Below are 27496 nucleotides of genomic sequence, written 5' to 3'. Positions count from 1 at the left end.
GTGATTATTACATGGGCAGCACGGTAGCATTGTGGATAGCACAATTGCTTCACAGCTCCAGGGTCCCAGGTTCGATTCCGGCTTGGGTCACTGTCTGTGCGGAGTCTGCACATCCTCCCCGTGTGTGCGTGGGTTTCCTCCGGGTGCTCCGGTTTCCTCCCACAGTCCAAAGATGTGCAGGTTAGGTAGATTGGCCATGCTAAATTGCCCTTAGTGTCCAAAATTGCCCTTAGTGTTGGGTGGGGTTACTGGGTTACGGGGATAGGGAGGAGGTGTTGACCTTGGATGGGGTGCTCTTTCCAAGAGCCGGTGCAGACTCGATGGGCCAAATGGCCTCCTTCTGCACTGTAAATTCTATGATTGCAGACACTCCTTGTACCATGTCGTGTTGGGTGTTCTGGTTCACAAACAAGCCAACAGTGCTGGAAGTGGTGTAACGCTATTTTATTAACTGTTCAACTATAGTCACATACTGTAAACGTGGGCATAAGCAATACCAGCTTAACTGTGGACCCTTTCCCATCACTAGCTATGGTGAGGCACTCAGCACATGGTGAATGTCTGTGATGCAGGCTGTGAGCTCTGTGCTCTGAGCTGGCTGCTGCTAGAATGAGCGGGAACTCTCCTGTCCCCTGTCTTTATAGTGCTTATGCTCTCACTGGTGATTGGCTGCGGTGTTATGTATGCTGGTTGGTCCTCCTGCATGTCCATCAGTGTGTGTATGTGATTGCACCATAATGTACTGATGTATATTGTGACAAATTCCAATCTCCATTGTCTGCAGGGGGTGAAAGGCCGACATGTTAGCATGGCCCTTGCCCAGGTTGAATGTGTTACACGGTGGCCCCTGGAAGGCACTGCAGGCTCCCGCATGCCTACCATCTCTGCACCCCTGGCCCTGTCGGTGCCCAGCACCATGAGGCCATTGCCCTTGTGCCCATCCCTGATGCCAGGGGTCCCATCAGCTGGTGCTGCCCTAGCCAATGGTACTCTCTGCGGGCCCCACCCTGCACCCCCGTGGGGGCTACATTGGGCGTTGCCCTTGAATGAGCCACGTGATGCCCCGCCTGCGGGTGGCGGTCGGTTCAGTGGTGGGGGGGGGGGGGTGGCGGAGGGTGGGGTGTGGGATGGGAGCTGGGGTGCTTGGGTGGGGGGGACCAGGGGCCAAGGTAGGTGGTCAGTGGGGTGCACAGCAAGATGGCTGCCTTGCAGGCTGCGGCAATGGTGGTCGGTGGCTGGGCACCGCCCTAGTCTCGTGGCGGGGTCACCCAGCCACTTTGCCTGTTTTCCCGTCCCCCCCCACCGCTGGCGCTGGCAGGATCCTCCCCAGCCAGTCAGGCCACTGTCCAGCTCGGCAGCCCACAGTCGTGCCTCTCTGTGTCCTACCTCTTCTCTCTCCCTCATCAACCAAGACGCCAGTTTCACCATTTAAAAAAGCAAGTGAAATGTCGGGAATTCAGCCCATCAGAGGCAGAGAATCGCAGAGGCCCCGGAGAATACCTGGTCGGTCCATTAATGATATGCAAACGTGTTTACTGTATGTGCATTCTGAAACGCATTGGCTCCGCTGTCGAGGCGACGGAGAATTACGATTTGACGTCAAATCGCTGTCCGCTACGATTTTGGCGTCGGAACCGATTCCCTGCCCAATCGTTTCCCGATTTCTGTGTCAGTTGCCGGAGAATCCCGCCCAGTGTTTTTAAACTGAAACTTTTAAATAAAGGCAAAAGATGGGGAATAAAATCACATGTACATCGAACAGCTAGCATGCTGTACGTCAGTAATATATTTTCCAAAGATCAGCAAGCAACAGATCCTGGCAGCTGTCTATCAAAGTGGAGATCTTCATGCATGAATGTAGGTAGAATCCTAGTGAGCTCTTTGACTGTCAGCAATTGCAAACCTAGCCTCATAACTTGCACACATTTTAAAAATCCTGATCCACTGAATGGTGAGCAGCAGTGGAAATACTTGCCCAGCCGGAGATACTTCTGAAAATGTGGTGCCCTCTCTGCTATCCCAATTGAATTTAGCTAACTCAGGAATAATATCAAAGATATATTTTAAATGCACTCATCAAATCAAAGTCTATCAAAGTAGATTTTAAAAGTTATTTTATTATTCATATTCTTCTTAAACAATCCCTGGGAATCAAGGGTGACTTGCTTCCATCCAAGTTCAATGGGTTCTGTGTTAGCTGACAATCCAATGCTTGATTTACCGACTCTGCTACTTGGGGGGGTGGGGTGTTGAAGGGTAGATGGACTGTTTGGAGATTTGTGCACTCCCTCTGACATCTCGACTTGCCTCTGCATGTTCCCGACAAAGTCTCTCGATGTGTTCGGTTACATCCTGGATGAGCCTTCCGAGGATCTTGTGAAGGCACAGCTGATGGCACTTCTCCCGTGCTTTGAGGTTCCTGCTGTTGGCCATCCTGGACTCTGAAGCATAGAGAAGGAAAGATCAGAGCGTATGAATGTCACATTGCACAAAGATCATGCAAGAGTAGGGAAATTTGACAATAGAACAAACTTAAAGGCTTTGTATCTGAATGCATGAAGCATTCAAAATAAAATTAATCAGTTAGCGATGCAAATAGAGACAAAGGGGCATGATTTGGTGGTGATTACTGAGTTGTGATTATATGGAGACCAGGTCTGGGAGTTCAATATCCAAGGATACTCAGCATTTAGGAAGGATAGACAAAGGAAAAGGAGGTGGTGTAGCTTTGCTGGTAAAGGAAGAGATCAGTTTTGCCATGAGAAATTATATAGGCAAGGGGAGATCAAGTCATAGAACCAGTCTGGGTAGAAATAAGAAATAGTAAGTGAAAGAAATCCCTGGTGGGAGTAATCTATAGGTCCCCAAGCAGTAGTACCGCAGTGAGGTACAGTATAAACTGGGAAATACTGGGGGCTTGTAAGTAAGGTACGGCAATAATCATGGATGATTTTAATATGGATATAGACTGGCTTAATCAAATTGGCAAAGGTAGCGTCGAGGAAGAGATCATTAAATGTATTAGAGATTATTTCTTGGAGTAATAAGTTGTGGAACCAACCACGGAGCAGGCTCCTCTGGATTTGGTATTGTCTAATGAAGAGTGATTAATTAATGACCTCATAGTTAAGGATCCTCCAGGGAAGAGTGATCATAGCATGATAGAAATTCAAATTCAATTTGAGGGCGATAAGCGGGAGTCCCACACTTGCGTTCTGGAGTTGAACAAAGATAATTGTATAGACATGAGGACAGATTTGACCCAAGTGGACTGGGCGAGAAGATTAAAAGACAGGACAGTTGATGAGCAGTTGCAGTTGTTTAAGGAGATATTCAATTCCTCCCAACTAAAATATATTCCAGAGAGGAAGAAAGATTGTAAGTGGTGGACGATTTGGTAACTTTAAAAGATCCACAAAGAGTTACTAAAAAAGTAATAAAAAGATGAAAACAAAATTCTGAAAGAAAACTAGCACAAAATATAAAAAAGGTTAGCAAAAGCTTCTGTAAGTATATGAAAGGAAAGAGAGTAGCTAAAGTGTATGTTGGCCCCTTGAAGGATGGGACCAGGAAGTTAATAGTAGGGAACACAGAAAATGCGGAGACGTTAAATCAATATTTTGCCTCAGTTTTCACGGTGGAGGACAATAGTGCCATCCTAATAGTAACAGTTAATGCAAAGAATGACATTTGGAAAGTCAAAAAGCAATCCATCAGAATCAGCATGGTTTTATGAAGGATAAATAGAGTTTGAATAATTTGCGAGAGTTCTTTGAAGATGTAACAAACAAAGTGGATAATGGGGATCCTGTAGATGTAGTATATCTGGACATCCAGAAGGCATTTGGTGAGGTGTTGCCCAAAAGGTTAATACACAAAGTAAGATCCCACCACATTAGGGGTAATTTATTATCTCAGATAGAAGACTGGCTAACTGACAGAAGGCAGAGAGTTGGAATAAATGGGTCTTTTTCTGGTTGGCAAGATGTAACTAGTCGGGTGCCACAGGGTTCAGTCCTCGGGCCCCAACTATTTACAATCTACATTAATGACTTGGATGCAGGGATGGAATGTACTCAATTTGCAGATGACTCTAAAATAGTGGGATGACAAAATAAGACATTTACAAATGGATATGAATGAGCGTGCCAACATTTGGCAGATGGAGTTTAACGTGGATAAGTGTGAGGTTATTCATTTTGGTCGGAAAAATAGAAAGGCAACTTATTATCTAAATTGAGAGAAACTTCAGAGTGCTTCAGTACAGAGGGATCTGGGTGTCATTGTGCATGAATCGCAGAAAACTAGTATGCAGGTAGAGCAGGTAATAAGAAAGGCAAATGGAATTTTGGCATTTATGGCTAAAGGAATAGACTATAAAAGTATGGAAGTGTTGCTGCAACTGTACAAGGCATTGGTGAGACTGCAACTGAAGTTCTGTGTACAGTTTTGGTCCCCTTACTTGAGGAGGGATGTAGTTACATTGGAGGCCGTTCAGAGGAGGTCCACTAGGTTGATTCCAGAGGTGAGGGGTTAGTCTGATAAAGAAAGATTGAGCTGTTTAGGCCAATATTCTCTCAAGTTTAGAAGAATGAGAGTAGATCTAATTGAGGTATATAACATGATAAAAGGTATTGACAAAGTAGATGCAGAGTAGATGTTTCCTCTTGTGGGGCAATCTAAAATGCGAAGTCATAGTTTTAGGATAAGGATAGCAGATTTAAAACAGAGATGAGGAAAAATTACTTCCCTCAAAAGGTCATGAATCTGAGGAATTCACTACCCCAGAGAGCAGTGGATGCTGGGACATTGGGTAAATTTGAGGAGATAGACAGATTTTTACTTAGTAATGGGTCGAAAGGTAATGGAGAACTGACAGGAAAGTTGAGTTGAGGCCAAGATGAAATCGACCATGATCGTATTGAATGGCGGAAAAGGCTCTAGGGACTGAATTGCCTAATCCTGCTCCTATAGGTGTGCAGGATCACTGCTGCCTGATAAACCATGACCTTAGCCTTGGGTTTGAGAATCTGCTCCTCAAGTACTCTTTTAATCAGTTGGCCAAATTCTAAGCTGGCACGTTGGGGGCAATGATGAATTACATCATCTCGGCAGCACGGTGGCGCAGTGGGATAGCCCTGATACCTCACTGCGCCGGCGTCCCAGGTTCGATCCTGGCTCTGGGTCACTTTCCGTGTGGAGTTTGCACATTCTCCCCGTGTTTGCGTGGGTTTCGCCCCCACAACCCAAAGATGTGCAGGCTAGGTGGATTGGCCATGCTAAATTGCCCTTAATTGGAAAAAATGAATTGGATACACTAAATGTAAAAAAATATGAATTACATCATCTTTGTCTGTCCTCATTGAGAGGAGGCTCCCAAGATACAGAAAATAGTATTGAATTTCCAGGATTTCGCTGTTGACCTTAATTGACAGCAGTTGGGTTTTGCTGTGGGTGCTGGTTGAAAGAGGACTTTAATTTACCACTTATCGATGAAAGGCCCATTTTCTCATAGGTCTCATAGACTTTGGAGAAGGAGTTGACAATTACCTGGAGCTCAGTTTTTGAGTGCAGCACATATAAGGGACTTCTGCATACTGAAGGTCTATGACTGAGGTTGGTGTGGTTTTGGTTTTGGATTGAAGGCACCACAGGTTGAACAGTTTCCCAGCTGTTCTAAAGATTGTCTCCTTGCCTGTGAGTAATTTACTGGAGGTGAGGTGCAATATCACAGTGAGGAAAATGGATCAGAGAATTGGCATGGTGACACAGCCTTGTTCAATCTCAATTTTCACTGAGATAAGGTTTGTGGTGGTTCCATTGGTCAGGATCACAGTTTGCATCTCATCCTGTTCATAAACAGCTTGTTTCTAAGTGTCATTTCAGGTGGGTTTGGCTGGCAGTTTCTCTCCAGCTCTGTCAGCGAGTTCCCCACCGGTATCCAACCACACGTAAACATTTTCTGGGGCCCTGGGGAGGTCCTCTTCAGGTTAGCCCATACTTAGAATTATTTTCATCACTGGGGAGTTGAATTCGCTGACCGGACTGACACTTCAGAGATTTTGAAAGGGTGTCCCGTTCTCTAATTGAGGGTTTGCCACACCCACCATGGGCAAAGTCACCCCACACACATGGTCATTACCCCACCCCACCCCCCAAGTGAGGGCACCCCGCTATGGGGTCTTTGAGGAGCCCCACTTTTCAGACCTTCCCAACTCTTTTTTGGGGCCCCCCAATTCAGCACACACTCTTCACCCCCACCCCCCTCCCCCCAACCTCCGGAGGCTCTTAGTACCCGCCCTTCACCCACCGCACCCAGCACACCCCCTATTCCTCCTTTTATGGTCATGGCCCCCTGAGGCCCCAGACCTTGACAGTGCCACCCCGGTAATGCCCCTGTCAGTCTGGCTGTGCCACTTGGGAACCTTGGCAGTGTCACCCTGGCACCCGGGCATTATGACACTGCCACCCTGGCAGTGCCCCTGTCAGTCTGGGAGTGCCCAGGTGCTAGAGGGGGAACCAGAGTGAAACCCTGACCATCCAAGGGTCTCCAATGGCCTGGGAGACCCCACAGGTGCTGCGACGCCTGGTCCATGTTTGTGTGGACCAGTACAAGTCGGCGCCTGCATGACCTCGCAGTGGGGAGCTGGTGAGATCATGGTGGCCTGTTAGATTGGGCTTCCATCTCACTAATGAGATGGAGATTGCCCTTAGTTGGCCTCAATTAGCTTTGTTCCGCGTCTCTGTGGGACACAGATCCCGCCAGCGGGAGCGGGCTGGTTAGATCGCAAACCACTTGGCACGCAGCGCGGTTCCTGATTTTGGCCTCTCCTGTGATCTAACCGGCCTGCACAGAAGCTCACCAAGTGCAACACGGCCATTAAATTCATCCCAAAGTGTCTGTGTATTTACAAAGATGACAATTTCTCTTTGCTGAAGACTCACTAACAAAAACTTTATGGCACTCATTATTGAAATGTGTTGTACTACAAACAAACAGAAAGTACTCCCCTTCTTCAGATTACTGAGCGAGTGATAAAGGACTTCAAAAGAACACTGTTAACCCGAAAGCACAAACAATAAAAAAAATAGAAGCTACTTGTTAAACTTTTTCTTCCAACCACAACCGCTCTCAGCAATAGGGACTAAGTGCTGGCATCATAGACTCGTCCAGACAAATTAGTAAATAAATAATTTCTAAATACAGAGAGCAGGTTTGAAGGAAATTTGGCTTCTGCATCTGATTCTCCATTACTCTCCTAAGGTTCATTAAGCTAATCTCTCTTAGATCTGTATCTATATTTATATTCACTATTAAGAGCAAACAAAATGGACAATGTTCCATAGTAAATCAAAGTCTAATCTGTCAATTGATACTGTGCACAGATCCCACAGGCCCCTGAATGATACCTACTGGGAACCCCTGAGTGATGGTTAGTGCTGTGAAAGTGATCTGAGATGAAATCCTTCTTTAGAACTATTTGCTGAGCTATGTTCCACTTCTCCGTCCAGCAGGCTATTCCAGTTATTTACAAGTGGAAGAAGGGGCAAAAATAGCAGCTAACTTTGGCGGCAAGCTAAGGAACAAGAAATAAGCTTTGACTGTCGCCTCCATTCCAATTCATCTGAGCAGGAAAACAGGAAAATAACATTACTTGAGGTAAACTAAAGATTTATGAAGGGTTTCACGAGAAAGCAAATAACAAGCGTATGTAAAATTGTTTGAAGTGCAGAAGAAATATATTAAAACTCCTCATCACCTACAGCATTTTAAAATTTTCAATTGTATACGGGGTAGATGATAATGATTATATTTTCACCATGGTTTACAATAATAGTGGTTAAACATTTAAACCAACATTTAACCAAAACATGCAAAACATTGAAGTAAACACGAGGTGGTTTTCTGAGAATCTGATTTCGGCACCATTATTCTCTCTTTCTCCCTCACGTTCTGTAAAGGCAACTAACTCTGATTCAGAATGAGATCGCGAAGGGAATGCCATAAATAAAGTTGAATTTCATAGGGACTCTTCCATGGTCAAGAGAGCAAAACATTATAGTCTGACAAATATTGGGGATGAAAGGGACTGCCCACATCCCTGGGGAGAAAGGAGCATATCAATGCCTTCCTTTTAGCACACCTTAGAATGGAAACAGAAGCAGGACATATTTGATTGAGATGGTGGTCAAGGGTTATGGGCTGGGTGGGTGCAGGCGGAAAAGTGGAGATAAGGCCATAATCAGATCAGCAATGATCTTACTGAAGAGCAGAGCAGATGCGAGGGGCCGAACGGCTTATTTCTGCATCTATTTCTTATGTTCTTAGAAAGGGAAGTTTTTCAGAACAATGGCATAAAATAGTGGAAATTCATCTCAGGCTGTGGTGCAAAACTGGTGGTGTTAAATCAGTCATCTGTTATAATTGATATTTCATTCCCTTGATTGCCAGAACTGAATATGAAATGTTATAATGAGCGGCTGATCTGATATTGCTCATTTTGTGCCTCCAACTAAGATAAATGTCTACCCCACAGATTTAAATTTTATCTATTACAATATTTGATTAATAAAGAAAGTGAATATTTGGGAGCAGAGATCCAAGCAATATCAATAAAATTAAACAGCCACTGCAAACAGAAGCAAGTTAAACCTTTTTAACTTCTACTCCCTTAAAGAACACTAACATCTCAGGTGTAAAATGCAGGTTAATATTTTGCTCTTATCGTTCAAACATTTCACAATAATTACTGTCGAGCTCAATGTTTCAGAATTCTTGTTTCGCTGGACTCTGATCTTTTGGAAAAACTCCTAGCTTATTTTAGAATTTTATAAATAACCTAAACAATGAGATCCAGAGAACAAAGGAAAACTGTTCCATGTTAGTTTAATGTGGAGAGAATCCCTACGGTGCAGAAGGAGATCATGCGGCCTATCGAACCTGCACTGAGCCTCTGAAAGAGCACCCCCAGCCCTATCCCCAAAATCCCTTAACCTAACCTACACATCCCTGGACACTAAGGGGCATTTTAGTATGGTCAATCCACCTAACCTGTCCATCTTTGGACTGTGGGAGGAAACTGGAGCACCTGAAGGAAACCACGAAGAGACAGGGAGAACATGCAAACTTCACACAGTTACCCGAGGCCGGAATTGAACACGGGTCCCTGGCGCTGTGAGTCAGCAGTGCTAACCACTGTGCCACCATGCCACCCACAAGATACTGTATAAAATTAAATTAATGCGCAAATGGAAATCTGTTTGAGAGGAAGAGGAAACAAAAACATACTAAGTAAAGCATTCAAAATATTGGGATGGATTCTCCAAAAATGGGCCTATGTCCCCACGGCAGTGTATAAACGCTGGCGTTTCACTCTGGATTTTCCTTAAGAAAGTCCTGAGTGATTCTCCTACTTGCAGGGGGCTGGCAGGGCCCCGGAGTGCTTCTCGCAGCTCTGGCTGCGGATACGAGGCCCTACACTTCCGGTCGGGAGTCCGCGCATGCGCATGAGCAGCCGCCGCCCTGTACGACATGGCGGACTCGCACCACGGGCCGTGATGGAAGAAGTATGCCCCCCCAAGATTGCGTGCGCCCACGATCGGTGCCGCCCGATCGCCTGCCTGGGCTTTCATGAGGCCCCCCCCCCCCCAACCCGGTGAAGGATCCCCCTGCCCCCCATCAGGGACTGAGTCCGCAGCCGCCACCCGAGGTCCCCGACGGCTGATAGGTGGTTAGAATCACACCGTTGGGAATTCGGCCAATTACCCTCGATGAATCGCTGGGGGGGGGGGCCTTTGTCAATAGACCCTTACCTGCGCCGAGTAGACCGCGCCCGCACAATTTGTGAGCGTTTCTCCAGGGACCAGAGAATCGCTTCAGCAGTGTCGGCTACAATTTCTGCGTGAACACCCATTCTCCACCCCCACGCCGAACGCGATTTCGGTGCGGAGGCTTGGAGAATCCAGCCCATTGTTATGCATTCTACGATGAGTAACTCATCTACTGGCACCCCAGAACCTCTCCACCATCTAAAAGCCACAAGTCAAGAATTTAATGGAATATTCATCACTGCCTGAATGGTTGCAGCGAAAAAAAAAATCACTTATAAATTTTGACATAATCCAGAATATTCGATGAGTACCCCATTCACCAGCTTAAGCATCCACTCCCTCCATCACAGGCACACCACGGCCAGCAGTCTGTCCTATCAACAGGATACATTGTACCATGGCTTTGTTGGCAGGTCTTCCCAAACATGCAACTCCCACCACACTGAACATGAAAGTGCATAGGAGCATCATTTCCAAGTTAAACACCTTAATTACTTAGACATTTATCATTGCTCCTTCATTGGCACTATAAGGGAATCTTAGAAATCCCTACCTAACAACATTGTTGTTGTATCTTAAACACATGGATGGCAATGGCTCAAGAATACCTACTGACACTTTCTCAAGAGCAACTAGTAACAGGAAATTAATGCTGGCTTTGCCAGCAAAATCCATATCCTGAGAATGGCCCGACTGAAAAACAGTCAGCATCTCCATGGATTCAAATTCCTGAGTAATCAAGGATTAATGGCTAGCATTAGTATTTACAGCAAATCCTAACTAAGTACTGATTCAAGCAGGCATCTGCTGGCAACTCTCGGGTTCCAAAGCAACTGAAAAAAGAGAGAGAAAGCCAACTAGTATTTCTTATCTTTTGTTGAGATGGGTGCTTGTGTGTGGGTTTCCTTCAGTCGCTGGCTTAATTCTTTCAAAGATCATTAAGAGCCAAATCGTAGCTGTCAAATACGATATATATCATACCTGTCAAAGTTTCATGCTGAAATAAAAACACTATTTTACAAAAGGATTTTGGACAGCAAAGGTATTCAATTTCTGAAGCATTATGCAAGGAGATCTCTGTGTTTCAAATCTCGTGTGTTCCTTGGAGTGGTATCAGTCCATTTTAAACCAGTTAATGATATAAACCTAGAGATTACAAATGGCGATATTCGCAGAACATTTTAATGTATTCTTCTGAAATTCCTTTCCCTGCTATTTTAGTGAAGGTATTAATCCTTTTAAAATAATGGTAATATTAAAATAGTAAGTAGAGGAATCTCTTCTAGGAACGTGCAAAGCTTTTATCACTAACAACAGCAAGTGTAATTTTAGGTTATAATCTCTGAAAGCTGAGTCTAATTTCAAGTGTTTGCTTCTTTAACAATTTTTTTTCACTTATTCTTTCACAGGGTTTGGGGCATTGGCGAGGTCACCCACTCTGAAATGTCCTCGAGAAGGTGGTGGTGAGCCGCCTTCTTGAACCGTTGCAGTCCATGTGGTGTAGGTACATCTACAGTGCAGTTAGGAAGGGAGTTCCGGGATTTGGATTGGATTTGTTTATTGTCACGTGTACTGAGGTAAAGTGAAAAGTATTTTTCGGTGAGCAACTCAAACAGATCATTGAGTACATGAAAATAAAATAAAAAACACATAATAGCGCAACACAAGGTACACAATGTAAATACATAAACACCAGTATCGGGTGAAGCATGCAGGAGTGTAGTATTAATCAGGTCAGTCCATAAGAGGGTCGAAGAAGCTGTTTGTGAATCTGTTTGTGCGCATTCTCAGACTTTTGTATCTCCTGCCCAATAGAAGAAGTCGGAAGAGTGAGTAAGGCGGGTGGGAGGGGTCTTTGATTATGCTGCCCGCTTTCCCAAGGCAGTGGGAGGTGTAGATAGAGTCAATGGATGGGAGGCAGGTTTGTGTGATGGGGTGGGCTGTGTTCACGACGCTCTGCAGTTTCTTACAGTCTTAGGCCAAGCAGTTGCCATACCAGGCTGTGATGCAGCCAGATAGGATGCTTTCTATGGTGCATCTGTAAAAATTGCTAAGAGTCAGTGTGGACATGCCGAATTTCCTTAGTTTCCTGAGGAAGTATAGGCGCTGTTGTGCTTTCTTGGTGATAGCGTCGACGTGGGTGGACCAGGACAGACTTTTGGTGATGTGCACACCTAGGAATTTGAAGCTTTAAACCATCTCCACCTCATCCCCGTTGATACAGACAGGTGTGTGTACAGTATCCAGCTTCATTTAAGGAATGGAGATATCTTTCCAAGGCAGGATGACATATCACTTAGAGGGGAACTTTCAGGCAGTGGTGCTCCTGTGCATCTGCTACCTTTGTCCTTCTAGGTGGTAGAGGTCACAGGTTTGTAAGATACTGTCGAAGGTACCTGGATGATTTGCAGCAGTGCATCCTGTGGGTGGCACACAGTGCTGCCACAGTATATTGGTGATGGAGGGAGTAAATGGGGTGCCAATCAAGCAGACTATTTTGTCCTGGATGGCATTGGGCTTCATGTGTGTTTTTGAAGCTGCACCCATCCAGGCTCGTGGGGATCATTCCATCACACGTCTGACTTGTGCCTTGTAGATAGTGGACAGGCTTTGGGGAATCAGGATGTGAATTACTCATCACAGGATTCCCAGCTTCAGTTGCTTCTGTAGTCACAGCATTTATCTGGCTGGTCTCTTTCAGTTTTTGGTCAATGATAACCCCCAGAATGTTGACTGCAGAGGGTTCAACAATGGTAATGCCATTGAATGTCAAGGGTAGATGATTAGGCTCTCTCTTGTCGGAGATGGTTGTTGCTTAGCATTTGTGTTGCACAAACATTACTTGCCACTTATCAACACAGGCCTGAATGTTGTCCATTTCTTGCTGCATTTGGACATGCACTGCTTCAGTATCTGAGGAGGTGCTGAACATTGTGCTATTATCAGCAAACATCCCTACTTCTGACCTTATGATGAGGGAATATCATTGATAAAGCAGCTGAAGATGGTTGGGGCTAGGACAGTACCCTGAGGAACTACTGCAGTGATGTCCTGGACTAAGATGACTGACCTCCAACAACCACAACCATCTCCCTTTGTGCCAGGTATGACTCCAACCCTTGTAGAGTTTACCCCTGATTCCCATTGACTCCAGTTTTTCTAGGGCACCTTGTTGCCACACTCAGTCAAATGTTGCCTTCATGTCAAGGGCAGTCACTCTCGTCTCATGTCAGGAGTTCAACTCTTTTGTCCATTTTTGGATCAAGGCGATAATGAGATCAGGAGCTGAGTGGCCCTGGCGGAACTCAATCTGAGCCACAGTGAGCAGGTCATTGCTGAGTAAGCACCACCTGATTGGACTTTCGATGACTCCTTCCATCACTTTACTGATGACCAAGAGTGCCAGATGGGGCAGTAATTGGCTGGATTAGATTTGTCCTGCTTTTTGTGGACAGGACACACCTGGGCAACTTTCCATGTTGCCGGGTAGATGCCAGTTTTATAGCTTGGCTGGCTGAGCTGCACAGTTAGTTCTGTAGTTCTGGAACACAAGTCTTCAATACTATTACTGGAATGTTATCAGGGTTCATAGCCTTTGCAGTAACCAGTGCCTTCAGCTGTTTCTTGATATCACATGGAGTGAATTGAATTGGCTGAAGATTGGCACCTCTGATGCTGGGGACCTCAGGAGGAGGCCAAGATGGATTATACACTTAGAACGTCTGGCTGAAAATGATAACAACTGCTTCCACCTTCTCTTTTGCACTGGTGTGCTGAGCTCCCCCATTATGGAGGATGGGGATATTTGTGGAGCCTTGACCTCCAGTTCGTTGTTTAATTGTGCACCAACATTTGTGACTGGATGTGTCAGGACTGAAGAGATTAGATCTGATCCATTGGTTATGGGGCCACTTAGCTCTGCCTATTGTATGCTTCTTCTGCTGTGTGTATGTAAACGGTCCTGTGTTGTAGCTTTACCAGATTGGCCCCTCATTTTCACGTATGCCTGGTGCTGATCCTCTTCTTTGAACCAGGGTTGGTCCCCCGGCTTGATGGTAATGGCAGAGTGGGGGATACTCCAGGCCATGAGGTGACAGGTTGAGGTTGAATATAATTCTGCTGCTGCTTACGGCTCACTGATGCACAGTTTTGAGTTGCTAGATCTGATGTAGATAGATCAAAATGTATCCCATTTAGCATGGTGATAGTGCAACAGAACACGGCGGACGATATCCTCAATGCGAAGATGAGACTTTGTCTCCATAAGATATGTGTGATGGTCACCCCTACCCAACATTGTCATGGACTGGTGCAGTTGCGACAGGTAGATTGGCGAGAATGAGGTCAAGTATGTTTTACCTTCCTGTTGGTTCCCTCAGCACCTGCCACAGGCCCAGTCTAACAGTTATGACCTTTAGGACTTGACCAGCTTGGTAAATAGTGGTGCTACTTAGCAACTGTGGGTGATAGACATTGAAGTGCCCCACCCAGAGTACATACCGTTCCCTTGCCACCATCAGTACTTCTTCCAAGTGGTGTTCCGCGTGGAAGAGCACTGATTTATCAGCACAGGTGACGAGAGATGGGGTGGGGTTAGATGGTAATCAGTGGGAGGTTTCCTTGCCCATGTTTGACCCGGTGCCATCAGACTTCATGTGGTCCATGAGGTTTAGTCTGTGGGGCAGCTCTCGCAATTTTGGCCCAAGCCCCCAGATATTAATAAAGTGAACTTTGTAGGGTCAACAGGGCTGGTGTACCGTTGAAGTTCCCTGTGCTAGATCAATGCCAGCTAGTCTGTCCAATTTAATTAATTATCAACTTTTCTGCAATGGTTTGATGCAAGTAAAAGGCTTTCCAGGCCACTTCAGAGGGCATTTAAGAGTCAGCCACATTGCTGTGGGGCTGGAATTACGTGTAGGTCAACATTCATGTTCACTATTGCCTTTGATATCAGTTGACTAAAATAGTGTTGTATTTATATTACAGCTCTTTTAGTGACATACCATAATGGTTTTAAATTACTGGTAATTACGTTTTATTATCTGACTAGATAGAACTCATACAAGTTTATTCACATTGGGTACAATTCAGCGGAAAAAAGTTAAATGTCCGGTTTTGCGCTCGTTTGGCGGGTGTTTCTTGGCAGCCGCGTTGGGGAGTACGCGGCCTGTAATCAACGACACTTAGTGCCATGTGAATCCCGTCATACCTGCCTCCCTCGCTATCTGATTCGCCCAGCTCATGCCTTCGCTTCTTGGTGCTAACAAGGGGGAGCTGCTTTTAAACGCTCTCTCACCACTCATTCCCATTCAACACACAAGCATGTGTGCAGACCTGCTCCTTGCTTTGGCGATGCCTGACCAGGCTTCCCGATGCCGTTGATATGAGGTGAGGCACCTGTTTCCCCGAGGGGATCGGAAAACCAGCAGCGGGGTCAACAATGCCACCTGGGAGGCAGTGGCAGCTGCAGTGAGTGCGGGCAACGTGATCAGGACTGCCGTCCAATGTCGGAAGAAGACGAACAAACTGTCAACAAGTTACAAGGGTGAGGTACCACCTCTCTCCTGGCATCAGTTTAGCCTGCCACCCCTCAAATTCCCCAAACCTCACATCCAGCCCCCAATCGACTGGCTGACACCTCGCACCTTCCCCACATCTGATCTTCGTGCTTGTCCCTCAGAACCGCCAGACATCCACCAGCACAACCCCTTCATGTCCAGGTTCAGTATCCACACATGCCACCTGCTATAGACCTCCCGACATATCAAGCATGCGGCTCACAATATCCTCTTTTGTCCCCTTAGGAGAAGATAGCCCATAATAAGTGGAAAATGGCCAAGATGGGGGGTGGAGTCCCAGAGATTCGAATCCTCACCCCCTATGAGGAACAGGTCCTAGGGATTGCAGGGTGAGCCGAGGAGAGAACAGTGACCAATTGCGAGGTCGGCCTACATCAGAGACGTGAGGATCCACTGTCCCTTCACCCAGGTGACCTTTCTCAAGTTACTTGTTGATGTCCTAACAAATTAACCTTTTCCTTTCGCTGACCACATGTCCATTGTCTTGTGGGGTCACCTTCTGATGAGGCCGGGCCATCCGGAGTCGTAAACCCTCCCAAGAGAACACCTCAGAGCTCCGAGGAGAACACTGGCGATGTTGCACAGCTTTCACCCGCACCTTCCACCAGCGGAGAGACACACAGCTCGGTGGGCGGAGTTAGGGGACAGGCTTCAGGGACACTATCTGGTGATACTATCACAGTTGCTGATGCACATCAGGTGGAGGCAGGAACATCCAAGGTAGACAGGAGTCAGGTCTGCTGGACCCCAGGATCCAGCCTGGCTCCCAGTCAGATACCGAGCCTCTCGACAAGGATCTCCCTGAGCTGATACAGATGATAGGCAGAGCCATGAGATTCAGGAGGGGATGTCAGCAACATTCCAGCTACTGCAAGGCCAATTGGAGGAGTCCCAGAGCCTTCAGGCACAGGAGATGGTGCCAATGTGTGGCTAACACTGCTGGGGTGATGACCGCAGTGGAAAATCTGGAGCATGACATCCATGTCTTGAGTGGTGGTTCAGTCTGTGATGACCATGGCTGAGGGCCGCAACATTATGATCCAGTCGATGAGGGACATGACCCAGATGCAGGTGGACATTGCCAAGGCACTTCAGAGCCTGGCCCAGTCACTGAGGAGCATCGCTGAGGGTGTCAACACCATGGTGCAGTTAATGGGGACTAGCAGAGCCAGGTTACTCTGAGACTTCTGAAGCTCACTCCAGCTGCCTCTCTGTCCCATGGAGTCACCCAGGGCCTTACAGGCACCCTCAGAAAAGTGGAAGCACGGGACCCCAATCTGGAGCCCGCCACCAAGGAGAATACGGCGGTCGCCAGTTATTCTGAACCACCCCCTCCTGGCACCATGCATCTCCGAGGCAGCTGGCAAAACAGGGTGGCCTGGCGATGCCTGTGACATTGGTAAGTTGGCCGAGGCACCCCGGCTCCAAGTCCTCCAGAAGATCCGCCAAAGGCATCAAAGGCCACAGGCCTGAAAAGCAGCAAGCTGCCTCCACCTCTGATGTGCATCCTGGGGGCACACCTAGACGTAGCAGTGGACCAAAGAGGATCAAAAAGAGTGAGGAACACTGAGTGGGCGCTGGTGGGGTCATTATCTGTAGCTAGGGGGAATGAAAATCTGTCACATTAAAATGTTCCCTATTAAAACATGTCACACCTGATACACATGAAGCCTCTGTCACATTAACCTTCATAACTGGCCTGCCTGCAATTGCCACCCCTCCCCAACCCCGGGCTCAATAGCCCAAGATCAAAAGCCCTCGACGCAGACTCCATTCAGAGGATGAGTGTGAGCGTGCTTCCAGCAGAAAGACAGGAGTCAGACTTTATCAGATTCTGAGGAACACCAGGGCTTTCCTCACAGCCAGTTATCGTCACTCTCCTTGCCCTGTATAGTGACCTGCTGACAGTGCCCACACAGGCCCCATCACCCTGGAGTGATGTTACACAGAACCTTGGAGGGGAGAACAGGGTGGTCGGGGAGGGGGCAGTGTGATTGGGGGGGAGGGGTTGGGGGGAGGAATGGGGGTGCGGAGAAAATAGGGGGAATGAGGGGGTGGAAATGGGAGGGCAAATTGGGGGTGGAAATGGGGTGGGGGTGTTAGGAGAATCTGGAGATGATGAGGTCCTCCCTGGACTTCCTGACATGTTAAACCCTCACCGCAGCCTGTCCTGCACCCTCTCGCTTCTCCTCGGGGCCATCCTCCAGCTCCGCTTCTTCCTCCAGCTGTTGCCCCACTGTTGTGCCAGATAGTGGAGGGCACAGCAGACCACTATAAAGTGGGAGACCCTCTGGGGGTGTACTGCGGGGCACCGCCAGTGTAGTCAAGGCATCGGAACCGCATCTTGAGTAACCTGGTGTACTGCTCAATGACAGCACAGGTGGAAACGTGGCCCTCATTATAACGGGTCTCCGCCTCGGTCACAGGCCTCCACATCCCTGTTATCAGCCATGTCCTCAGTGGGTATCCTTTGTCCCCCATGAGCCAACCAGTCATCCTAGGGTTGTCCTTGAAGACACCAGGGATTTCCGAGTGCCCCAGGATGTAGCTGCCGCCATGCATGCCCCCAGGGTAGGGGGTACACACGTGCTTGATTCCGAGGCGGTGTTCGCACATGGCCTGGAAATTCATGAAGTGTAACCCCTTCCTGTTAATATAGAGCACTCCCAGGTGCCCTGGTGCTCGCAGGGTGACATGCATGCCATCAATGGCCCCCTGGACCTGGGACATCATCGTGTTGGCGACAAATCATGAAGCCCGGGTATTTAAGTGGGCCTGGTCCAGGTCGAAGGTGATATAGCATCTATCATTGGATACAGAGCATCTATCACCTTCCGGATGCACCTGTGGGCAGATGATTGTGAAATGCCACTCAGGTCCCGCTCGAGCCCTGGAATGACCCAGTGGCAAATAATGTTCAGGTTTGCAGTGATCTTCACAGCCACCGGGAGCCGGGAGCAGGTGTCCTCCTCCTCCTCCTCCTCCATGGGGTGCCACGTCATGGAATCTCTACATTGCAAAAGGAGACCATTCGGCCCATCAAGTCTGCAGACCCTCTCAAAGCACACCCTACCTAGGCCCATTCTCCTGCCATATCCCTGTAACCCTTCCTAATCTGCACATCCCTGGACACTAATAATAATAATCTTTATGTCACAAGTAGACTTACATTAACACTGCAATGAAGTTACTGTGAAAAGCCCCGAGTCACCACATTCTGTTCGGGTACACAGAGGGAGAATTCAAAATGTTCAAGTGACCTAATAAGGGGCAATTTTATCATGGCCAATCCACCTAACCTGCACTTCTTTGGACTGTGGGAGGAAACTGGAGCACCCGGGGGAGACCCACGCAGGCCTGGGGATAATGTGCATATTCCACACAGGCAGTTACCGAAGGCCGTAATTGAACCTGTGGCCCTGGCACTGTGAAGCAGCAGTGCTAACCACTGTGCCACCGTACCACCCTGTAACTCTCGCCACAGTTCCAGAGGACCATAGGCTGCTCTCCCCTTTGAGATCTGACTGGTGGAGATTTAACCTGAGAGTCACCACAACTCGGGTGAAGGGAAATGTTGAGAAGCAGAGCCTTCATGAATAACCTTAGCTGGTATGGGGATTGAATCCACACTGCATTAAACCAGTTATCCAGCCAACTGAGCTAACCGTGATCAATACACTGTCCGTGAGGGCATGGCACCGGTGCCACAATGCCTTCCTGTTGAGATGGTGTCTTCTGTGGCATATGCTGTCTGGCTGTTCATGGAAGGACCAATGATGCCTTGGGTTGTCGCTGGCCTCCCCTTCTGGCCCCCTCCTCAGCCTGATGAGCAGCCGGGTCTTCAGAAGTGCGGCGGCCCCCTGCACATGTGGTGCCGCCTCCAGGCTGTGTTAATCTTGCTGCCTTCAATTGCATCTGCCCACCTCAGCTGCCAGAAGCAGTTAGGGCTTCAATCCCAGGACCCTAAAATCCCCCAGGCCTCCCCACCCTTACCATGACTGTCCCGCCTTCTCTCAGAGTGCTAACCAACGAGCCATATATGTTGGCAAACATCGCCCTGCACACTCAACCCTGGTCACATCAGGAACCCTGATACCCCAGACTTCTGCCACTAACATTAGGAAGGCCATGCTCTGCTACTCTCAGCTCATCCACACATTTACCCTTTGACTGCAAGAGGATCCTCAGTGGTGAAGCCCTGCTCTTCAGTGTTTGATTGTTGGAAGCTGCCTCTATGGTGCTGACGCTCTTGGAGTACAGGCACACTGTACAGGCACCAAAGGTTGCTGGACACGCAGTGCACCAATCACCCTCTGAGACATGGCACCTGTGCCTTAGAGGAGGGACTTGAGAGTAGAGAATGTTTTGTTTATTAAACGGTCAACAGCAACAAAGATTTGAAAATCAACCACGTAACATTCCACATATCACACTGACCATTAAACAACAAGGAAATGTCACTGTTCCATATTGATACCAATACAAAGCTGTATCAGCTCATTTTCACACAAAAAACAAACACCAAAAACAGAGGATAAGCCTGAGGATGTGTTAACGTGTCCAGAGCTTTGTTGTAGAAATAATCTGTCCATCAATGTGTTACTTATTCCACGTATCAGTGCCGTTCTCCATCCAGGAGCCGCAGTTGTGCAGGCCCTCTCACACGGCCCAATCTCACCGGAACCAAATCCTGGCATCCATATATTCCACTGGCACTCAAGGTACAGTTGAACATCCTTGACTTCCAGAGTGTTTAACCCGCAGTGACGTGCCAGTTACAAGCAGCATTCACCACATCAGCAACAAAAGCACCAAAAATCTGAAATAGCATTTCTTAAACAGCGTCATCAGGTGGCCCATTTGGATCAATGTCACGCACCAGGTCCCACTGCGTCGTCTTGCTTCAAATCGGATTGCATTCTGGATTCGTACATCCCCCTGAACGTTGCATCCAGGTAACGTAGAAAGAATTGTCTTTATTTCCCGCTACAGTAAAGGGATGAAACAGCAGCAGCCTCAGGCATTGCAGACACCAACAGGAGCGATAGCAAATGCAACCTGCAGCTGCAAAGTGCTCACAAAACTAATAAGGCTAATTCCTCATTTGAAATAGCCTTCAGCTGTGAAGCTCGAGGCTGCTCACAGTCAAAGGGAGTGAAATTGACTTTCAGGAGAAAGGTTGCAGCAGGGCTCTATCCTGGAAGTTTTTGGTAGGACAGACAGGCTGCAGCTGTGGTTGTCCCTGTTATGGGTCCTCACAATACTTAAAGATGGCTTGAAAGCCTCACAGGTGCAAAACCCCTCACCCCGCCTCTCCTTCGCCAGTCTTGGGGTTTCACCTGACCTGGAACGCTCCAGACCCCCAAACAACACCAAACCCCCTGAAGGAAACCCCTCCCCCACAACATTTTTAGGTGAGATCCGGAACTCGCCATTGGGAGCAGTCCGGGAGAATTGCAAAATTAAAATGGTTTGCACCTAGCGTGAATCTCAATTTTGCCCTCACCCGCTATTTACCCGGCATGCTAGCATCTGTGCCGAGCACAACACGGTCGCTGAATCATGCCCATGAACCCGAGTATTGTGTTAGGAAGTGTGAATACCTGAATATCAAACGATGACTGGATCAGGGCTCTGATATTTGCCACTAACAGTTGTAGATAAGCAATCTGTTGTTTCTCCTGTGCAATTGTCCTTTTTACTGACTTCAGCAGAAGTGAAAAGTGGATGGAGCATGTAATGGGCAGCCAATTCTTACCCACCTGTTTATTACCTATACTGAAAAGTGGTCCGCCTCATTGGTCTAGGTCCACTGATGAAGAATGAGCTCTTGACTAAAATACTGGCACTCTGAAACTCTACCTTAGTATAAGTCATTGTTATGTGAAAAGATGGGGATGAAGGATTAGAACTGGCTTTAAAAATCTTTGCATTGATATAGAGCCTTGGGGGGCGGCGGGTGGAGTCGGGGGAGCGGGTGGAGTCAGTTAGTTCAGTTGGCTGAATGGCTGGCTCGTGATGCGGGGTGACGCCAACAGCGTGTGTTCAATTCCTGTACTGGCTGAGGTTATTCATGAAGGCCTCACCTTCTCAACCTTGCCCCTCGCTTGAGGTGTGGTGACCCTCAGATTAAATCACCACCAGTCAGTTCTCAAAGGGGAGAGCAGCCTAAGGTTCTCTGGACTGTGGCGACATTTGCATTTTACATTTCATGAACTGGGCACGGGGCAAAGTTCTTTACAGCCAATGAAGTATTTTTGAAGTATAGTCACTATTGTAATGTCGGGAAACATGACGCTCAATTTGTGCAGAGTAAGGTCCGTATAAATGTTGGCTTAGGAGTTAGTAATATTATGCCAGCAAATCTTTTAACCACACTCACAGAAGAGAATACCCTCTTATTAGCATCAGAAACACATAGGGATGGTATGTGTGACTCATGAGGTAATTACACATATCAGAAATTCAGAACTGTGAACAGTAATAATGAAAATTAAACATGTTGTGCTGATAATTATGTAATTGTCTTGTCATCTTTAAATGCTTGAACTGAAATACATGCACAAGATATTCTGTCATCAGGACAGAAGGCTCACTCGTGCCTAAAATTATTCCTGATTTCATACTACAGCACAAGACTCAGACATGGTGAAATAATAAGAAAAATCTTTGCAGTCTAAACATTTGCACAGTTGACTGGCAAATCACGAATACCATGAAATGTTTTGATCACAGAAATTACTGGGTTTACAATACATTCAACATGACGAACTTCTCACTGAAAAACGTAATAATCACTCATTCGGCTAAACGAACATGATTTTCCTCATTAGTAGACGATCAGAGTGGAGCACCGTAAAGACATCAGTGAATAGATGGCATCTTTGATGCTAATTTCTAAATGTTAGTGCATCACGTGAACGATATCACAAACAACAACACGACTGCTTCTCAAGAAATAACTTTTAAGACATAAAGAGATAAAGTGCACATCAGTATTAAAAGACTTGATGCTCACCAGCTCTGTCTTTTCTAGCTAAATTCTTCATTTCCTGCAATGATGTTGCATCTGATTTCAGTTATAAAAATGGCCACTCCAGAAGGAATTGGCCTTTATATGCCTGCTCCTTTCACTTTAAACGTCATTAAATCATTGTCTGACCATTTATTCCTGAGCGATCAGTTTTTATAATAACTCAAGCATGTCAAGTACATGGAGGCTATAATTTCTTTGAATCTACATCAGGTTTAGAGATTAGCTCAGATGTTGCCTTTGGTTCCATGCCCAGGTCTGTGTGGAGCAACATATCCTTTTTTGACTTGTTCTCTTTGTGAAGCAGAAACAAGGTACCTCCCAAATTCCACTCGTTTAATTTGTAATTCTACTTTTCTTGTGTTCCAGGCTCTTTCATTGGGCGGTCATGTATTTATGTAGAATAATTTATGGGATCAGTAATGGCTTTCATTGCTGTATGAACACAGGTGACCAGTCCACCAGCTACTTTGTATTCCCTATTACCTTTTACACCAAAGGAAAACCCTGACCAAAGTAAAAACAGTAACTTGCGGCCAAATATATCAATATTTCACAAAAAGAAATAGAGGACAGACCCAAAGGACTTGTTAATTACTTCCCCTGGAGCCCACAATGGTCTTGTAGCACTGTACTTTATTGCAACATTTGTTATTTTTTACGATTTAGTTCCTATACTTCAGAAAAAAACAATCTTCAGTTGGCTGGAATAACAAAGTAGAGGTTAAGATGCTTATTTTACTTGGTCATGAATTCCATTTTATGGGTGAGTGGGAAGTTTAAATTATGACCATTATCCTGGAGACTGTAAGTAATTTTATAAAAACTTTTTATCCCTTGGTTTTCTTCCACATGTTGTAATAAAATGGTCTGAAGCGTGCATGTTATTCATCAACATATACTTTATCCAGGTAGGTAAAATGATATTGGCTATAACCTTCACCATGACCACCAACAATGACACACCATGTAACAAGTAAGACACCTGCTGTCAGTTTTCCCTTCCTTTCTATTGGGAAATGCCGAGCATCCACATGGTCATATCTGTTTTATTGTTAATTACCATGTGCCACATCTGGAGAATTGCTCATTTCTACATTTATCTCTTCCAGAACAACTGAAATTATTACCCATGTCTTCAATACAGAAGAGACTGATTATTCAAGTATTTCTTTGCTGTGCTCCCAGGAAACTTCAGCTAATCTAAGCCTTTGTGGTCCCAGGTCCCTCCCACACAAACTCCAACACACCCATCTTCGTCTTATCCTTATTCAGCCCTAGTGGCCCTTTGTGCACACTATGAAGCATCAAATTGATCTTCATCCTCACCATCAGATATCTCCATTATATCACTCTACCTTCTTCCACAATTGTATGCTGCAGTCAATATTTTCAATCCTTCGGACTCCAGATTAGTGATTATTTTACACTTCCTTTGAACCTGAGAGACAGGTGACTCTGGATCTAAGCATGTTCCTGGGTAGCTGAACTGACAGCTAGGACATCATAAAGCATTACATGTGATGAAGATGGAAACTTCTGCCTTTAAACTTTCAAACGTTGGGATTTGAACTGGACACAAAATGATAGACCAGGGACATTGCATCTGCATGATTGCTGGCAATGAATTAGCTGCCAAAAATTCATGGCTGGGAAAGCATGTTTAAAATGCTAATGAAGCCGCAATATGTGTAAATTATTATTACAGGGTGTCAAATCAAACCTTTTGTTGACTGAGTTGTAAAGATGGTAAACGTGGTGTTTGCCTGACTATATCAAAAGTATTGGATTTACATCAAGAAGCTTATCTTTTGCGTTCCCTGTTCAGTGTTCACAATTGTTAGGGGTTCTGGGGTAAAGATTCTCGTTTTGTTTGTTCAACTTCAGTTCTGGCATGTACGCTAGGTTACAAATCACTTGGGCTCACATATTCTATGTGTAACATCTCAACACAAAAGACTGCAGACTGTGCACCATAGAAAGAGACAACTCAACTGATTCATCCAAAGTTGATACATTCCAATGAACAGTGAGAGTCAGTTCATTTGCAGATTTATGAAAAGAATATATTAAGTCGTTGTCGACGGATTCATGTAGCAAAAGGGAAAAGTTCTGTTCCCTTTCTGATTTTGGTTATCAATGCATCGTACAAATAATTTAAATATGAAATGGCTGAAATCGTTCAATCACTCTACAAACTATCTATGATTACTTTTCTCTTCAAAAGTACTGTTTAAACGCAAAGGAAGCCGTCAGAATTTGTAGCTCGATGAAAATTTAAGTTTTATTGAAACATAGAGAGGACAAAGGCGGATGGAGATCAGTCAGTAATTAGCAAGGACAGTGAGGTCAAGTGTGTGTTTTCTGAGAGGACAAAGTGAGAGATGATGGTGATAGACATCCACTCCTTGCATCCATTCCGTGCATCTCCAAGCTTTTCCAGCACTGGCCATTCAGTGTGACAGAATGTGTCATACGTTTTGTGGCATGACAGAGCACAGCACCTACGTGACTCTCCCAATAGAGGAACTCATGCGCTTGAAAATCTGAGACATGATGATGCACATGATGAATGGACTCCTCCATTCTCAGTCTACCGTTCCATACCCCCTCTTGGTACTCTGATATGTGAACACACATCTCATGCTGCTGGTCCAGGAATATACACCTTGTGTGTGACTCTTGAGGCTATGCATCTCCATCAGCTGAGCATGGATGTGTCTTCTGACAGGGAATGTCTAATGCTGCCTCTGCCTCACCTCCTCCTACTCACTTGCGAATTGATGGTCACCCTGTGCCACCCATTCTTTGTTTAAAAATATATTTTATTCCAAACACAGTCAGCCACATCAACACTTAACACCTCAAACTAAACATGGTACATACAGGTTGTTAATTTCTTTTACTCTCTAACACCACCCCCCATCCTCCACAACCCCCCTCCATCCCCACAGTGACAAACTATCCCTCAAATATGGACAGGAACGGTCTCCACCACACATAAAACTTCTCCTCCTAGCACCTAAGGGTGAACTTTATTTTTGACAGGCTAAGAAAATCATGTAAATCCTCCAACCATGCTGCGACCCCTGGCTGCGCTGCCGACATCCAGTTCAATAATATCCGTTGCCGGGCAATCAGAGACAAAGGCTATGACATTGGCCTCCTTCCCCTCCTGCAGTCCCTGGTATCTCCGGCAACCCGAAAATCCCCAACAAGCTCTCGAACACCACCTCCCAAAAGCTGTCCAGCTTTGCACACCCCCAGAACATGTGGGCATTGTTCACCAGCCCCCTCCCACACTCTCGTACACATCTTCTACCCCAGGGAAGAACCCACTCATCCGGGTCTGAGTCATGTGAACCCTATATACCACCTTAAACTGTATAAGGCTCATCCTCGCACAGGAGGTTGAGCTGATACAACGCATTATTTCACTCTCCACCCCATCTTGATACCCAACTCTTCCTCCCACTTCTGCTTGATTTCTTCCTCTAGTCCTGTCCCCCTACTCACCCAATCACCTTTAGATAGCCTCAATTCTCCCTCCCCTCTGGCAGTGTGCACTCCAGCAACTGAGGAAACAAGGGCAGTCCCTTCCACGCAAAGTCCCACACCTGCCAGTATCTAAACTCACCCCCCCTCGGCAACTCAAACCTCCCTTGCAACACCTCCAACCCTGCAAACTTACCTTCTACAAAAAGGTCTCTTACTTGCTCTATCCCTTCCCCCGTCACCTGCTGTACATCCCATCCCGCCCCTGGTACAAACCTATGGTTCCCACATATTGGGGTCAATACTGACATATGCCCTTGTTTGAAGTGCCTCGTCAACTGGTTACAAATCCTAATTGAAGACTCAGGGCCACTCGGATGTCTCCTTGGGGAAAATGGGCCCTCAGACTCATCCCCTACAAGGGTCCTCCTCCAATCGAACCCAGTCTGACCCCTCCTCCCCCCACCACCGTCTCACCTTCTCGACATTTGCTGCTGAATAGTAATGCAACAGGTTTGGGAGCGCTGGTCTCCCCTCCCGCCTCCTCCTTTGCAGCCAGGCCCTACAACCCATTGGCATCTTGCCTGCACAAACAAACTCTAAGATCGGTTTATCCAATCCCCACGAAAAAACCATGAGAAGGAAAATTGAAAAGAATTGAAAAATAAACAAAGGTCTCGGCAGCAGTCATCTTTACTGCCTCTACCCTCCCTACCTGCATCAGATTCTGGGTGTCCCACCTTTGCAGATCCCCTCTAACACCCTTTACCAAACCCATCAGATTCCACTTGTGCATAGTTGCCCAATTATGCGCCACCTGAATCCCGAGATACCTAAACCTAACACTGGCCACCTTGAATGGCAAAGCCCCCAAATTCGCAATACACCCCTGGGTGTTCATTGGGAAGACCCCACTTTTTCCAACATTCTACTTACCTGGAAAATGACCCAAATTTTCACAACAAGTCCATAATTCTCACCATATTTTCCAATGGATTCACCACATACAACATGAGAACATTAAATCATCGGTGTTTAATGACACTCTGTGGTCTCTACCCCTTCTCACAATCCCCTGTCACTCATTTGAAGCTCGGAGCGCAATTGCCAAGGGCTCAATTGCCGAGAGGAACAAGAATGGTGACAACGGGCACCCCTGCCTTGCCCCCTAGACAGCCTAAAATACCCCAAATTATTCGTTCTCACACTCATCATGGAGGATGCATGCCTTACCCAAGCCATGAACTTCGGCCCAAACCCAAATCTCCCAAGGGTCTTGAACAAGTGCCACTGCACCCAGTCAAAGACCTTCTCCGTGTCCATTGATCCGATCATCTCCAGCACTCTCCCCCGCGAAGGGGTCATAACCACATTCAATAATCTCCTGGTGTTACTAGACAACTGCCGTCCTTCACGAATCCGGTCTGGTCCTCTGAGATCACATCTGACATACTGTCCTCCAATCACCGCAGCAAAAGCTTGGCCAACACTTTCACGTCCGTATTCAATAACAAGATGGGCCTATAAGACACACACTCCGTTGGATCCATATCCTTTT

General features: G+C 46.5%; 1 long non-coding RNA gene across 1 annotated transcript; it reads right to left on the bottom strand.

Annotated features, from left to right (window-relative positions):
- Window positions 1-2097: 2097 nt before the first annotated feature.
- On the bottom strand, window positions 2098-22566 carry LOC140384824 (uncharacterized). Its single transcript, XR_011933153.1, has 2 exons — window positions 22429-22566; window positions 2098-2441 (listed from the first exon to the last, which is right to left on the bottom strand). It is a non-coding gene; the product is annotated as an uncharacterized lncRNA (long non-coding RNA).
- Window positions 22567-27496: the final 4930 nt, after the last annotated feature.

The sequence above is a fragment of the Scyliorhinus torazame genome, chromosome 10 (genome assembly GCF_047496885.1).
Source record: "Scyliorhinus torazame isolate Kashiwa2021f chromosome 10, sScyTor2.1, whole genome shotgun sequence".
Classification (NCBI taxonomy): domain Eukaryota; kingdom Metazoa; phylum Chordata; class Chondrichthyes; order Carcharhiniformes; family Scyliorhinidae; genus Scyliorhinus; species Scyliorhinus torazame.
This window is presented reverse-complemented; position numbering and strand designations above follow the sequence as displayed.